We start from the raw sequence: 14,688 nt of genomic DNA, 5'->3' as shown, positions 1-14,688 counted from the left end.
TGGATTGGAGTGAATTGGATTGGATTGGATTGGAAATCGTTTTAGCAGCAGCAAGCATAATCAGCTAATCCTAGGAAACTTAAGAATAACCAGCTGAACCTTAGCTCACTCTACGTGTACCCTGGAATAGCCGAGCTAAGCCACTGCTAATTTCTCAAAGTGGCTATCGAATGCGTTCATTGCTGCAAGTGAAGCAAAGCCGGCAAATAGCACCTACGCCGCTGTAATGACGTAATTCCAGCGGTCGAAGAATGCCAAGACGAGGAAAGAGAGAAAAATCTCTTGCGCAAGTTTATAAGTTATGTGATGGGCATAGAGCAGTAATTTTTGGCTGAGGTACTTTAAGGCCCCCTAATCTAAGTACTGGATGCGTTGGTAGACTACGTTCTGCAAACGTCGAAAATGACAAAAAAAATACTGTAGTTTGTCCTATTTTTGTCGTCTTGTATTCTCGTGTCGGGATTCTCGCAGCTAGCTATGTCACGGCAGCATGATGGCTGTCGTAGCGACAGGCAGATCTGTTGTGACAACAGGAATGTTTGTCGTTGAGAAAACTGACTTTGTCGTTACGACATAAATGTGTGCCGTAACAACAGATGACTTTGTCGTAACAACAGGGCTTCTGTTGCCACAAAAAAGTTTTTTGATGTACGACAGGAATTCTCGATAGGTTTCTGCGGTATTCCTGTTATCATTTTAGACTTGGTTAAGACTTCTAAAAAAGTTGAAGTGTTGCAGGGTCCCTTTAAAACCACCTCCTGCGCTGAAACAAATGTGTAAGAGTCCCGAATACAATGCACAAAATGGAAATTTTGGAACTTTTACGCGCCGAATCTCCACCTGGGCTATCAGGCGCAACGTAGTGGAGGGCCACGGATTAATTTCGACCACCTGGGGAACTTTAACCTGCGCCGAAATCTCGGCACCCGCGCGTTATCGTTTTTCGTCTCCATCGGACCAGAGTGCGATACAGATTACATGAAGGTAAATAAACAAATGGTTTCGCATGCACTGAAAAGATGTAAAGTTAACATATATATGTGCATTTCTTTGGAACTAACAACAAGCAGGAAGCGGGTGACATTTGGATTGCGGTGCTCGATTTTCGGCGCGTGCAAAGAGCAAAGTATACCATATATCTCACCGTGGGAGAAAGCCCTCCAGCCTTGAAATGAGGCCTGCCGACAAAAGCAGCCTTGGAACAGGAAGCAAAGAAGAAAAAGTGGCCTGCGGCCCTGGAATGTCAGCTGCGCCCTGCGCTCTTCCCGTGTGCCGCCCAGCTAACTCGTTCAAAATCGTTTCAAAAGAATGGGCACAACACGTTGCCGTGTGCTCGTCCTCCAGCAGCTGTTGTGACCGCGCACTCAGTTTCGCGATGCCCCGACAAGCTGCTTTTTTCTGTCCCGCTCTTCACAGTGTTTGCGTGTGTGACGCAGTCTGGTCTAGCCAGCAGAAGCCTCATGTTGAGTTATTTTTACGTCTGCCTTAACGAGAAAGGGCCGCTCTTATCTGTGTACGCACGGGGATGAACATATGGTATTCAAGCCGTGTGAATTTTTATTTGAGGTTGTAACACGGGAAAAAAATTTTGCTTGGTAGTGGTGGGGCGTGTACATAACTACAGAATTTTCTGTTCACTGTATACCTACCAGCGCTCATTGAAATGACGCACGAAGCAGGCACACGACCGTAGGGGCGAAGTGCGTGAAGCGCATAACGGCGGTTGAATTTTCTTTGTGTTACCGAAATAACCGAAGCAACGCTGAGACGCCTGCCGGCGTGTGGTTTTAAATCACTTCACCGAAAGCGCCTAGCGTCAGTTCTCTTCTCGTTAAGGCAGACGTAGAAATAACTCAACATATCGCTTCGGCTGGCTAGACCACACTTCGTCACACACGCAAACACTGCGAAGAGCGGGACAGAAAAAGCAGCTTGTCACGGGCCTCGTGAAATTGAGTTGGCGGTCACAACAGCTGCTGGAGGACGAGCACACGGCAACGTGCTGTGCCCATTCTTTTCAAACGATTTTGAACGGCCCAGCTGGGCGGCACACGGGAAGAGCGAAGGGCGCAGCTGACATTCCAGGGCCGCAGGCCACTTTTTCTTCTTTGCTTCCTGTTCCAAGGCTGCTTTTGTCGACAGGCCTCATTTCACGGCTGGAGGGCTTTCTCCCACGGTGAGCTATGGTATACTTTGCTCTTTGCACGCGCCGAAAATCGAGCCCCGCAATCCAAATGTCACCCGCTTCCTGCTTGTTGTTAGTTCCACAGAAATGCACACATATATGTTTATTTTACATCTTTTCAGTGCATGCGAAACCATTTGTTTATTTCCCTTCATGTAATCTGTATCGCACTCGGGTACGATGGAGGCGAAAAACGATAACGCGCGAGTGCCGAGATTTCGCCGCAGGCTAAAGTTCCCCAGGTGGTCGAAATTAATCCGTGGCCCTCCACTACGTTGTGCCTGATAGCCCAGGTGGAGATTCGGCGTGTAAAACTTCCAAAATTTCCATTTTGTGCATTGTATTTGGGACTCTTACACATTTGTTTTAGCGCAGGAGGTTGTTTTAAAGGGGCCCTGCAACACTTCAACTTTTTTTAAGTCTTAACCAAGTCTAAAATGACAGCAGGAATACCGCAGAAACATATCAAGAATTCCTGTCGTACAACAAAAAACTTTGTTGTGGCAACAGAAGCCCTGTTGTTACGACAAAGTCATCTGTTGTTACGGCGCACATTTATGTCGCAACGACAAAGTCAGTTTTCTAAACGACAAACATTCCTGTTGTCACAACAGATCTGCCTGTCGCTACGACAGCCATCACGCTGCCGTGACATAGCCAGCTGCGAGAACCCCGACACGAGAATACAAGACGACAAAAATAGGACAAACAACTGGAATTTTTTTTTGTCATTTTCGACGCTTGCATAACGTAGTCTACCAACACATCCAGTACTTAGATTAGAGGGTCTTAAAGTACCTCAGACAAAAATTACTGCTCTATGCCCATCAGATAACTTATAAACTTGCGCAAGAAATTTTTGTCTCTTTCCTCGTCTTGGCATTCTTCGACCGCTGGAATTACGTCATTACAGCGGCGTAGGTGCTATTTGCCGGATTTGCTTCAGTTGCAGCAATGAACGCATTCGATAGCCACTTTGAAAAATTAGCAGTGGCTTAGCTCGGCTATGCCAGGGTATAGCCGGTATTCAATGGCGTGGAATGCATGCAGGCAACCAAGTGTGCGCCGCCATATCTGTGGCCAAGCGTCTGTTGCTAGGCGACGTTGTGCGCACGGCCAGCAGATCAGGCACCCCTCTTCTCCTCCATGCAACCGTATGAATGCGCCCACGGCGGGGCTAGAGCAGCGGCCTGAGCGTGTTGGTGGCGGAACTTTACGTCGAAGCTGGGCTGCATTGTTGTCGCCGCCGCTGCGAAGGCCGTATCAACACATCGCGCGCCGCCGCTCTAGTCCGGTCGGGGTGCGCCGTCACTCGTTACGTTGGGCTCCGCAGGATGGCGGTACTTGTCCATGCTAAGCATGACTGTGTTTCACGTTAGAGACTCTACCTCACCGAACGCAAAGTATTGCCTCGAGTTCAATGAGTGCGATTATTAACATCTCTGTCGACGCCACCGTTTACAATCGGATTGGAACGGAGCAGATGACGCACGCCGGTGTTTTCTTCGGCGTGCGGGCGCAGTGGCCCATGCCGCACCGTGTCCGTGGCGCATCGACAATGTCTGTGGCCGTTTCCAATGTTGCCAAGCGAAGAAATTGACCACTAAACTTTTCAACTAGTTATTCTTAGGTTTCCTAGGATTGGCTGATTATGCTTGCTGCTGCTAAAACGATTTCCAATCCAGTCCAATCCAATTCAATCCAATCCAGTCCAGTCCAGTCCTGTCCGGTTCGGTCCGGTCCGGTCCAGTCCAGTCCAGTCCAGTCCAGTCCAGTCCAGTCCAGTCCAGTCACTGCTCCTCGCGCATGCGCAGCACGGTTCTCCAGGAGCCACGCGAAACGGCTATCAAGCGGCTCCTGCGCAGCGTCAGACTTAGCTACTGCGCAACGGAGTCGCACAGCTATGCACGCCGGCGCCAGTGCGTCTTCCGCGGTTATGACGTCACTCCTCTGGAATGCGCAGACCGGGGAATGTGCAGACCCAATTCTCTACACACCCGTACTCCAATTGTATTGGATTTAAATCCAACACAATCCAATTTAATCCAAGCTAAGCCAATCCAATCCAATTCAATCCAAGCCAATCCAATCCGAACCGATTCAAACCAATCCAATGCTCTTCGCGCTTGCGCAGAACGGCCCTTCACGACCCACGCGAAACTGCTCAACTTCGGCCAGTGTAGCTTACGCTACAAAATACAGCCAGAAAACAAAGAAGAAACGGAAGGCGTATCTGCTGCGACGAGCAAATGACGCAGTGCCGCTCCGTGCTGGCGACGCGAAAGAGTGAAAGCGTTTATCGGAAGTGTTGCAGATTCCCCTTAAAATACTAAGTAATTCGTGAGGGGTCAATGACTTGGTGAGCAGACGGCAAATTAAATTTATTATCACAGTACGTTCCTGACTCGTGTAGCCCCCTAAAGCTTATAGCGTGTGACTCTGGCATGGCGACCCCGAAGCTGTGAGGACATCATGCGCTGGAATGTAGTTGGGGTGTTACAATGGTCACAGGGCATCACTTCGAACTTGTAGCGGCTGGCGAGGCTGTTGTATACCGATGAGAAGGGGATGCACGTCCTTCTTTGTGGCTGCGCTATGGTATCGATAGTCGATGCGAAACTGGCATGCGCCATCTTTTTTCTGCACTACCACGGCTGCAGAGGACCATGGACTGCAAGAGCGTTCAGTTATGCTTCTTGCCAGGGTTTTACCACCTACTTATAAAGATGATGGTCTTTCTGGGGATATCTAAACGGGAAATTTTGGTCTGTCTGCTTCTGTGTCTGTCTATAAATCGAATCGACCTGCCGGCCAAGAAGTCGCAACAGCTCTTCCACTAGAAGTACTATACATATACGACTTCCGTTAATACGAAGTTCACGGAAACTGCAGAAAACTTCGAATTGAGCGAACTTCCAATTAGCCACAAAGGACAAAAGTGGACGTTTTATTAGATTGAAAGCACAGTGTTTATAAACAAATGGGTACTTCCCATCTGCTTCTGCTTGCAGAATCTTGCTCCAGAAAGTAAATTCTGCTGGCTAGAGATGTGTCCGAGTGCTTCTACCTGCGTTGTTCTCTGCAGCAAACGACTCGTGATTTCAGCAGGCGCCGCACCTGTGCAGTAAAGCTTGTTGTACGCCCCGTCGGTTGACGCAAGCTTGGTAGAAACGGGTCTCACTCTCAGCCGTTCCCGCAATTTACGCCATCACCTCAAAGCGCCCTTGCCAACGAAGGCAAGTTGCGCACTCTCCTTAAAGCGCGGGAAAAATGAATTCAGACAAGACCAATTGCATAAACCATAGGAGAAGCGAAAGGGGAGGGAAGCGCGTCAGGGCGGGGGGCGGAGAGTAGAGCGGAGGGTGCCACTGGGCAGGAGGGGAGGAAGACCGTGGAATACATTCGCAGTAGAGCAAGCAGATACGCGGCCATTTTTTTGGATAGCTTGCCTTTCTGCGCGGTAGACTAAGGGCGTTTCTTATACAATGTGGAGTAAGTTCCTGCAAAGGAAACATTTCACATCCACCTGAAATGCATCCATCTTCATTTGTTGCCCCTAGTCCACTTGTCCACTTGAACAGGGGCGTAGGTAGGGAGGGAGGGGGGGGGGGGGGGCTTATGGGGCTCTACCTCCTCTCCCCCCCTCCGCAAATTTTGTCGCGCTGTCATGCAGAGCGACCAAGGAAACCACCTGCGCCTGAAACCATAGGATTTTTCTAGAGCCCCAGCACTCATGTCCGGAAAGCGCACCCTTGGTGGCCCGTTTGCCTCCTGGCTGCCTAACTCCTAGGCAAGGCCTTCATACACAGGGGCGTTCTGCGAGCTCGCGCTCCGCAAAGCGCCGCAGAGTCGCCGCTCAGAAAACAAGGGGAGACTCGCGGGCGAAACCGCAGGCCTGGATGCTTCACTACCTCCATGCAACCAGGGCCACCGCCGGGAAGCAGTGCGCTAACCACTTCCGACATTTCTCCCCCCATACATGTTGAGAATTTATTTCGAATTTTCTGCTGCGGCGCCGTTCGTGAGGCACAATGATGTATTGCCATAGCTACAAAAATTGGTCGTTTTTCTTTACGGCCGACGCCGCAGCAGCGAATTCGCAGGTAAATTTGCAACTTGTGGAACGGGCTTTCTGTATAAATGGACACTTTGTTGCCGGTGGCACTTTCGTTGCCCTGATCAAAATATAATCTGCCCGCTTTTTTCACCACAGTTGTACATTTTTACGCATTTTTTGTGAGTAACTGGGGCAGTTATCCGCCGTACAGGCTACACCTGCGCAATCTATTGCTATAAAAACAGAGTTGTTAAGATTTGTCCCTAACCGCCGCATGTGTGCAAACATGAAAAAAAGAAAACAGATTGTGGCATGGCAGAGCGACAATAAAATAAAACGTCCACCCACATGTTGCCCGTTTTGTTCTGTGCTTTGTTAGTTTTATATGAAATAGTTATTTATTCCATATTTGTAATAAGCATGTATGTTTATATTTGTTCTATTTATTTAAGTATCATTACTCCTTATGTTGACAAAACAGAAAACTGCAAGCAGTGATAGCAACTCTGCTTCAATTTTTGAAACATGTAAATACATTTTTTATGAAATATTTAGCTTTTCTTGTTCTTGACAGTTAGTAGTTATGCATTTGCAGTTAATAGTTATAAATTTTAGTTAATAGTTTTAGTTAATATATACATATAATATCGATTAATATTTATGCGTTTATTTTTCATATTTTAATCCTTTGAAAAGTCATATGGAGAGGATCGAGGTGGAATCTCAGCTCCCCCGAACAAAATTTGGCAGCATCTCGTCAGAACAATAATAATTGTCATTACTTTCTGTAGTGTAGTACGAAATACACATTTTTTTATTTGTAGTACAAATTAACGCGCCATTCAACTGCTGAAACTTTTGTAAACAAACAATTTTTTCTTCTTGCGGGAGCAGCCGGCGCTGCTGCTCCTGCAGCCGTATCACGTGCGTACATTAAGTTGCGTATCCGAAAGCGGGACGAAGCTCCGATTTTCTCGGGCCGACAACGTAGATAAACCGGAGTTCATACTGTTAGAAGCACTATCTGAAAATGTGAGAAAGTTGCTTGAGGACCCAGCCAGCCTTTCCAGACGACAGCAAAATAGCCGCTCTCGAGTAATGTTGACCTATGACCGCTTGGTTATGCTTGGTGTACGCCTATAGTACCTGCGTACAATTTAAGCGTACGCGAGACGACATCGCAATGCCGACTGTCCCCGTTCGAACAACCTAAATTCCACACAAGAAAAGACACCGTCCGAGCGTAATTCTGTGATCCTTCCGACGCATGTCGGCGCGGCGGCCTCTGCTATCAACAGTTCGCACCATGGCAAGTTCAGAATGCTTAAATGGGTGACCTGAAATCGCGGTGTGTGTTCTCGAAGTGCAGACAACTTAGCAGCGCCAAACGGCAATCGGAATGTACAGTGCTGAGGACGAAGGGTAGTGGCGGCAACTTTTTTTCACTAGGCACATGTGCGCAGTACAATTACAAACAATTGTGCCAAGAATAGGAAAGATAATCTTGGTGTCCCCACACATGTACCGCGTACGTACCACTACAGTAGATCTCCTCTTCAGAAATATTAGCAAGGAAAACTATCGAAAATCGGGAAGTTCTTATTTTCGAGTGGACGAAATTGTACCTTAAAATTTGTTTTACACCCAGGATACGTTTTGTGAGCAGAAAAGTCTTGTTAGCATGCGCCACAAGCATCATAAATGCATGATATTCAGTGCTTAAAATATTTTCTAGTATAAACCATTCCAGCTGTAGTGGCGAGCCAATTCACTACAATAAAATGGGGCTAAAATACATCTGCGACTCAAAAGATGCCGCAAGAGTCAGACCAGTCTCTTATGTGCCATGTCCCAGAACGTGGCTGAATAATTTCCGTCATGCATACAGCTCCTCACATTGGCACATACATGATTCTATGACATTTCAGGACCTGGGTCCTTCAAAAAGTATACACTAGCTATGTGCTTCATCTCATAGCTACTGCACTGGTATAACTTTCACGTCTTACTGTATATCCTTGATATACGCTATGTTGGCCAGAATTTACTGAGTCCTTTCATGCAAAGCAAGTTAATTCAGGACACCCAGACGATTGGGCCAGAGAAGAGGCTGTACAGACGGTAATAGGAAGGATGTACACTTGGCCGACCATCATGCTTAATATACATACATGCGCTCCAGCATATGAAAACGCATGGGTTCTGCGGAGGCTCAATAATCAACGCAACGTCAAAGAGAATCTTAAGATGTGCCTGGAACGTGAAAGCATCTACGGATTGTTTGTGTACACAGGTATAAGCAGCGGGCACGCTGCAAATGTAATTGATAGGCAAACGTCAAGGCTCTCACGAGGCGAGCTTAACGAAAAGAAATGGCTGAAAACATCCCAATTTCAAACTACAGTGATGTAATATTGGCAGGAGTAACGTCATACGGACATGCACTATAAACACAGTCATCAGTATGTTAACTGCTCGTAAACACTCAAGTGATATGATCAAACGGAACTAGAGTCCCCACTGCAATCGCCAAGTTATGTTTCTTTGCAGTGGATTAGGTCGGTGGCTGTTAGTCGCACAAACAAGATTCTGTGATGGCATAAAGAAATAGCTGGAAAGTGGCTATGGAGCTCCGACTGCTTTACACAATTTCTGTACTACAAATTATTTGTTTGAAGTTTGCAATAGAATTGATGACATTTGTTAGTCTTTTAATAAACGAAACTGAACGAACGAACGTGGCCACAACACAGTCGTCGATAAACAAATACTCACTTGCTTTGGGGGCTTGTAATTATCCACTAGAGTTTCCCATGGCCAACCCAAGGAATCCATGGCTCGTACACTGCAGGGTAGTGCCAGTCTCCAAAAAAATTTGACAGCAGGACTGGAGACTAGTGCAGCCCACAGGCTCCATAGGTGGAAACCAGTAGACCACTTACACAGTACCATAAAACAGCCAATGCAGTCAATCTTTGCTAAGTATTAAGCAGGTTCAAAGGGTAGGTTTGCATTGATAGATTTCTATGCAAGCCATTCACTGTGCGTGGGTGAACTATTTAGGGTGCACAATAGTCATTTTTGTTATTTGGTACAGTTCTCAAAGGGTTGCTTAGGTGTTCTTATGCAAAAAAAGTGAAAGTTCACAGTTAGGGATCTCAAAAACATTGTTTAGCCTCTCCAGCAATTGTCCAATCCTGAGAGAACTCGGCTGATAGTTGGTGCCTACTGTCGTCTTCATGCTTGCTAGCTCGCTGAGCAAGCACATGAATGCAGTGACTATAGAAAGATAGTGACCAAAGTAAGAAGAGAAGGTGGATCCTGTACAACAGCCTTTGATAATCTAAACAGCAGAAAAGAGCGCTGATGACTCACAGTCCACGGCTGGGGTGTTAAAATACCTTTTGACATACATGTACACGGAACTTACAAACTTTTCTAAAAAACTCTTATGATTAAACACAGTCCCTCCATGGAAGGGGTTTGTTTCTGACAAGGTGGTTGAAATTTGGTATTAGTAACAACATAAACTCGTCATCCGTCCCTTTCGTTCAGCATGCTTACGAGCTTCGTTTTAAAAACCCTGGTGTTTCCATTTTACATATTAATGTACTGCTTATGAAATATTCTCTTATTTGCCTATGTTTGAAGTAAACTGTGTTATACCGTAAAATCTGCTGTGCCGAGTGCATGCAGGCGTAACATTCTCCAATGGTGTTACGTGCGCAACATGAAGATCAGTGCTGATAAACTTAAATCAGGGCATAAAAAGCTTCCCATATTGTTTATTTTTGTAACTATTCTTTCTACCAACTACCTTGGTGGTAACTCAACTAAGCTCCCCTTTTCCCTAGGCATTTATTATTGTTTTGCTCTGCAATTATACATTTCCAGCTGGGGCCTGCCTGCTGAATTTTGGTCACAAACCATGCTTTGCTATTTCACCATTGCAGCTGTCTAAAATGTTGCTGTTCAGGTTTTGCCAACGATTTCCAACAGGCCACTTAACTAGTGTCAAAAGCATTTTATACCTTTAATTGCTATTTATAGCAAACAGTATTCTATTTTCATAACACATTTTGTTGTAACATCACTCAATGTTTTTGTTACCCCGCCAGCCTGGTTCATAAACCTCGGCGTGAACATAAATGCCTTATTGCAATACATTCGCATGCCGGTCTTGCAGCAAATCTGCAGTGACGACACCACAAGTTTTGTATTTCCAGCGTAGCTTTGGTGTCAGCAAAAATGAATCTTTTTCTTGGCTCCTCTGCAGCGCTTTGTAGTCAAGCAAAAAGATCACTTGCTGGTTTGGCTTTCCTGCAGGACTCTGGTGTAGTGCAAGAAAGTATCACTTGCTAATTCCTTTTTTGTTGTTTTAATTCTGTGCATCTTCCAGAAAAACCTGGCATTTTGTTTAGAAACGGAGCTTCACACCACAGACTGGCAGAGAAAGTTGAGCTACTCCCTCACTTTTTGCATAGCCACGGAAATTTGGCGGATCACTTGTCATTGACAAACAAGTGTTTGATTTCTGGCTTAAGGTGCGACGCTGGGATAGTTGGTTACTAGGTGGGGGGAAGGCACAACGCTGATAAATGGTACTGTTGTACTAGTAAAGGTGCCGTGATGAACACGGTTTCCATGTGCTGGCAGCTTTTTTGTCCAGTTTCTTTCCAGTGTTTTTCATGAATATTTGGTAGTGTGCCTGAACATGGACTGTTTTTGTGTAACAAAAATGCCAACAGTGAAGCACTTATCAATGCTCACATGCTGCTCATTGATACGAAAAGTACGTTCAGCAGTCATTTTATTGTTAAAGCCATCCATGATCCATACACCTTCCAGCTGTACTGCAACTTTCACAAACACAGACAGACATTCACATCCACACAGGTGGCCTTGGCTCCAGTTCTTGCACAAGGTATTAAGAAGTACTCTCGGGAGCGGGCAATGTCAAGCTCAACACAAACCCTTTCCGCGTAGTTGTACTTGACAAACTATTTTTAAGCCTGTTGGAAGCCTTAAAGGAGCCATGAAGAGAAAATGCAAGTTGGTTTCATTCGAAAGATTTCGTGTTTTATAGTGCCCCCAGCGCTTGTCCGGATACAAACGGTGCTTTATTCACTGAGAAATTATACAATTTAGGTTAAAATTTTGATTTTCCCGCTCAATCGTGCGTTTTCGAGGTCCCAAATGACATCACAGGAACCGACCGCTCTGCAGCCTAGAGTACCTTCATTCACGCATCCGCCGTACAGGGTAGAGACACGTATCGCTGGCGCCGCCATTTTCGGTTGCTCGCTCGCCGCCGAAGCAAGTCGTTGTGTCAAAACCGCGCTAAAATTATCGCCGCAACGCGGTTTACTGAAGAAGTTTGAATCATATTGTCTGTTTCGCGTTGCTAGGTCTCGTGGGAAACGAAAAGAATAACGCGTTGAGCCCGTTGGCCCAATTTTGGGCGGCACGGGACCGTTCAAAGGTTGTCTGCACCCTGTACAGCGGTGTTGGTTTGTTCCCGCGTTTCTTTACGTTCCGTAACCTAGATGGCGCCACCATACCGTGGCAAGCGTTTGGTTTGTTTTTGCCCGCATTTAAACCTGGCTTGTTTTTGTTCTGGGAGAAAATATTCGTTCCCTGAAGCAGTGCTCGCTCGACAAATGGGGTCACGTAAGACACCGTTGCTTGCGTCAATCGGCCAGTGTCGTCTGAGACAACCCCAAGCCCCGTAGTGCTGTGCAGCTAAACCAAGCATGCTGTGCGGAGTACGAACAGCAGAACGCATCAGTACTTCTATGTTTACATGTGCTTTCGTAACTTCCACTGTTTGTCCCATCATTCTTATTGCTTTGTAAAGAATGTGCCCCAAATTTAAGCGCAAATCGCTCGTTCGTCTAGTTTGTAAGCTCTACCTAATTTGCGTCTGCTTCTGCCAGCCTCCGCCAATCGCAGAGCTTAGCTCATGTGACATCATAGGTTCTGTTGCGGGAAATGAGCTGGTGGGTCGCATGACCATTCCCGTTTTTCCTAATTATGTAGCTTATTTGAGCGAAGTTTACGTTAAAAGTGGTGTCAGTATGATTCTAACGAGACAATCTTTTGAATGAACCAAACTTGTGTTTTCTCTTCATGGCTCCTTTAAAGGATTGTTTAAATGCCCGTTTTGTTGAAAAAAACAGCTATTGGGCACACAACACACAACCCGTGAATGGGCTTTCTAGCAGCTGGCTTCTGACGAGACTTGTACCATTGTGAACGAAATGTGGGACATTTTGTTATGCCCCTTACCACTAAGTAAAATCACTTGAGCAACTTTCCAAAACAGTTTACGCAGCGCGGAGTTAAAAAGCAATGGAATGTGAAACGTCCCCGCTCTTCCAGTTCACTACCCCAAAGGCTTGGACAGCAGACGTTTAAACACTCTTCACCAGTTGCGAATACAAGCATTAGTGTCAAGTTGAATTCCGCAGAGTGCTTGGGATGGGCATATAGATGTCACAGCCACTTGAAATTTGTGGATAGACTGCAAGCCTCTGAGATAAGCTCCCATTATCATTAGCCCATCCTGCTGAGAGTGAATGAAAGTATTGCGGCAGGTTATGTTCTATTCCAAGCCAAACACAGGAGTAGAGAGAGAGAGAGAGAGAGAGAGAAGGCTCTTTATTAGAAAAGAAAGCCGAGATGTTTGCCGGAATTGAAGGAACGAGCCTATCAAAATACATGCTCAAAGCAGATTCAGGAGGACGTTTTGTTGCCTAACCAGGTTAGAGGAGGCAAAAGGCACTGGAGCAAAGGAAAGGGAAATAAAAGCCAAGCAGTAATTGTGAACGAAATCCCGTGGTGCTAGCAGACAATCAACTGGCGAGGGTGAAGGGCTATCCTATCCATCCTTTGCCAATTCTTTACATCCATTTGAGCAGATAAGAACTTTTCATCAAACTTCCTAACTGGCAGTTCCACATACCTTCCGTGGATAATTTCGAGGTACACAAAACGTATAAATCTGTTTCGTGTGCATTCAATAATGGCTGTTTACAGATTGCTTAAAATTCACAGCTCATTTTAAGTCTTGTTTATCATTTCATTAATACTTTCCGAGTTGAAAGCACAATGGTACTCGAAGCAACGAATTTGAACAACATAGATGAACAATAACTGAACTGTAACTTGTTTAATTTATGCACACCACAGACTTCAAAAGTCTATTTAGCAGAAGTGCCCAACTTGGCCCACACGGCTATCTTAACGGCGACACTTCTCCCATGCTTGCACAGTTGGAGCTTGAGCCTCCCTTCAGAAGAAGCCAGCCAGTCAGCGAATGGTTTCAGTATCTTGAGTAGATGTCAATGGACGGGCAGTTGGGCTCCACCCACGGAAGTGAAGCTTCGCTCCCTGCACGGATTCTGCAGCGCCGCGTGCACAGATCGTTTCCGCGGAGTAGTCAGGATACACTTCTTGGCGACAGTAGTACTACCACACGTGAAAAATTGCAGAAGCTACATGCGAGGACGGATCGCGTTCGATGATGCCATGTGCTACCTGACGACACTCGATTCGTGCACACGCTGACACTGCGTCGCTCGCGTTGTCATGTCATCAAAGACAGCTACCTCGGTATCCATGGCGCGACGCGATGGAAAATACTGATCCCCCACGTTTTATCATTGAGCCACCACATCAGAATCAGAACACAAGGCTTGGCATGGAAGTAGCGAGGCAGAAGTAGACAACGAATGCAGGTGCGTAAAGGCGATTGCAAGCGATCTGAAAGGCAACATGAAGTTTACAAAATATTAAACACGACAGTTCCAGGAGCATGTAAAACGCGGGCGAAGCAGCGTGCAGAAAAGGATGCGTTAGGCTTACCAAGGCGTGCAACAGCAAGTTCGCGAAAAATACCCAATCTAAATAATTACAAGCCATCCTCCCAACAAGAAAAAAGCACCGCGAGTCAGCCGCTGTGCAGGGAGGTAAGGACGTAACGATGCGTCAGGCTTGCCATTCGAAACACGGGCGGAGAAGATCGGGACACAAGACATGAACACCGAGCTGCCGTCGTTAGCACACAAAAAAGGCGACATCACATGATTTACATATGGCTTACATTTTGTGACGTCACAGGAAGTCACGCGATTAGTTTAGCTTGACGTCACTTCTGCGGGGCAGCAGCCACCGCGAGGGGGGCGCGTCTCGTACCACGCGCGTGGCACGAGACATAGCCACAAAATTTCTGGCTACACCCCTGCTCTTGAGGCGGTATCCAGTTGGCGTGGTAGCTCTGTGGTGTTTCAGTTCTTAAAGCAAATGGCTTCCCAGTCCTCTAGCCAGCAAAAGTCTTAGCCTCCCAGTGCACATTGTGTTTTTTCCGTCATGCATGTTAGCTAGTCTTGCGACATTGTGTGCATGTTCTTCCGGATGCGTGTGGCATAGTGTATCGCGCAGTGCG

At 46.4% G+C, this 14,688-nt stretch overlaps 1 protein-coding gene across 1 annotated transcript in view; it reads left to right on the top strand.

Moving 5' to 3' along the window:
- The first annotated feature begins 1,511 nt into the window (after nt 1-1,511).
- LOC144161484 (superoxide dismutase [Cu-Zn]-like) overlaps nt 1,512-14,688 on the top strand; it is a 67,539-nt gene continuing 54,362 nt past the window's right edge. Inside the window, exon 1 of the mRNA XM_077692144.1 lies at nt 1,512-2,176. The gene's annotated coding sequence lies outside the window, so the exon portion shown is untranslated. The remainder of the gene's footprint in view (nt 2,177-14,688) is intronic.

The sequence above is a fragment of the Haemaphysalis longicornis genome, unplaced genomic scaffold (assembly GCF_048455015.1).
Source record: "Haemaphysalis longicornis isolate Haplotype H1 unplaced genomic scaffold, Haemaphysalis longicornis Haplotype H1 scaffold_117, whole genome shotgun sequence".
NCBI lineage: Eukaryota > Metazoa > Arthropoda > Arachnida > Ixodida > Ixodidae > Haemaphysalis > Haemaphysalis longicornis.
This window is presented reverse-complemented; position numbering and strand designations above follow the sequence as displayed.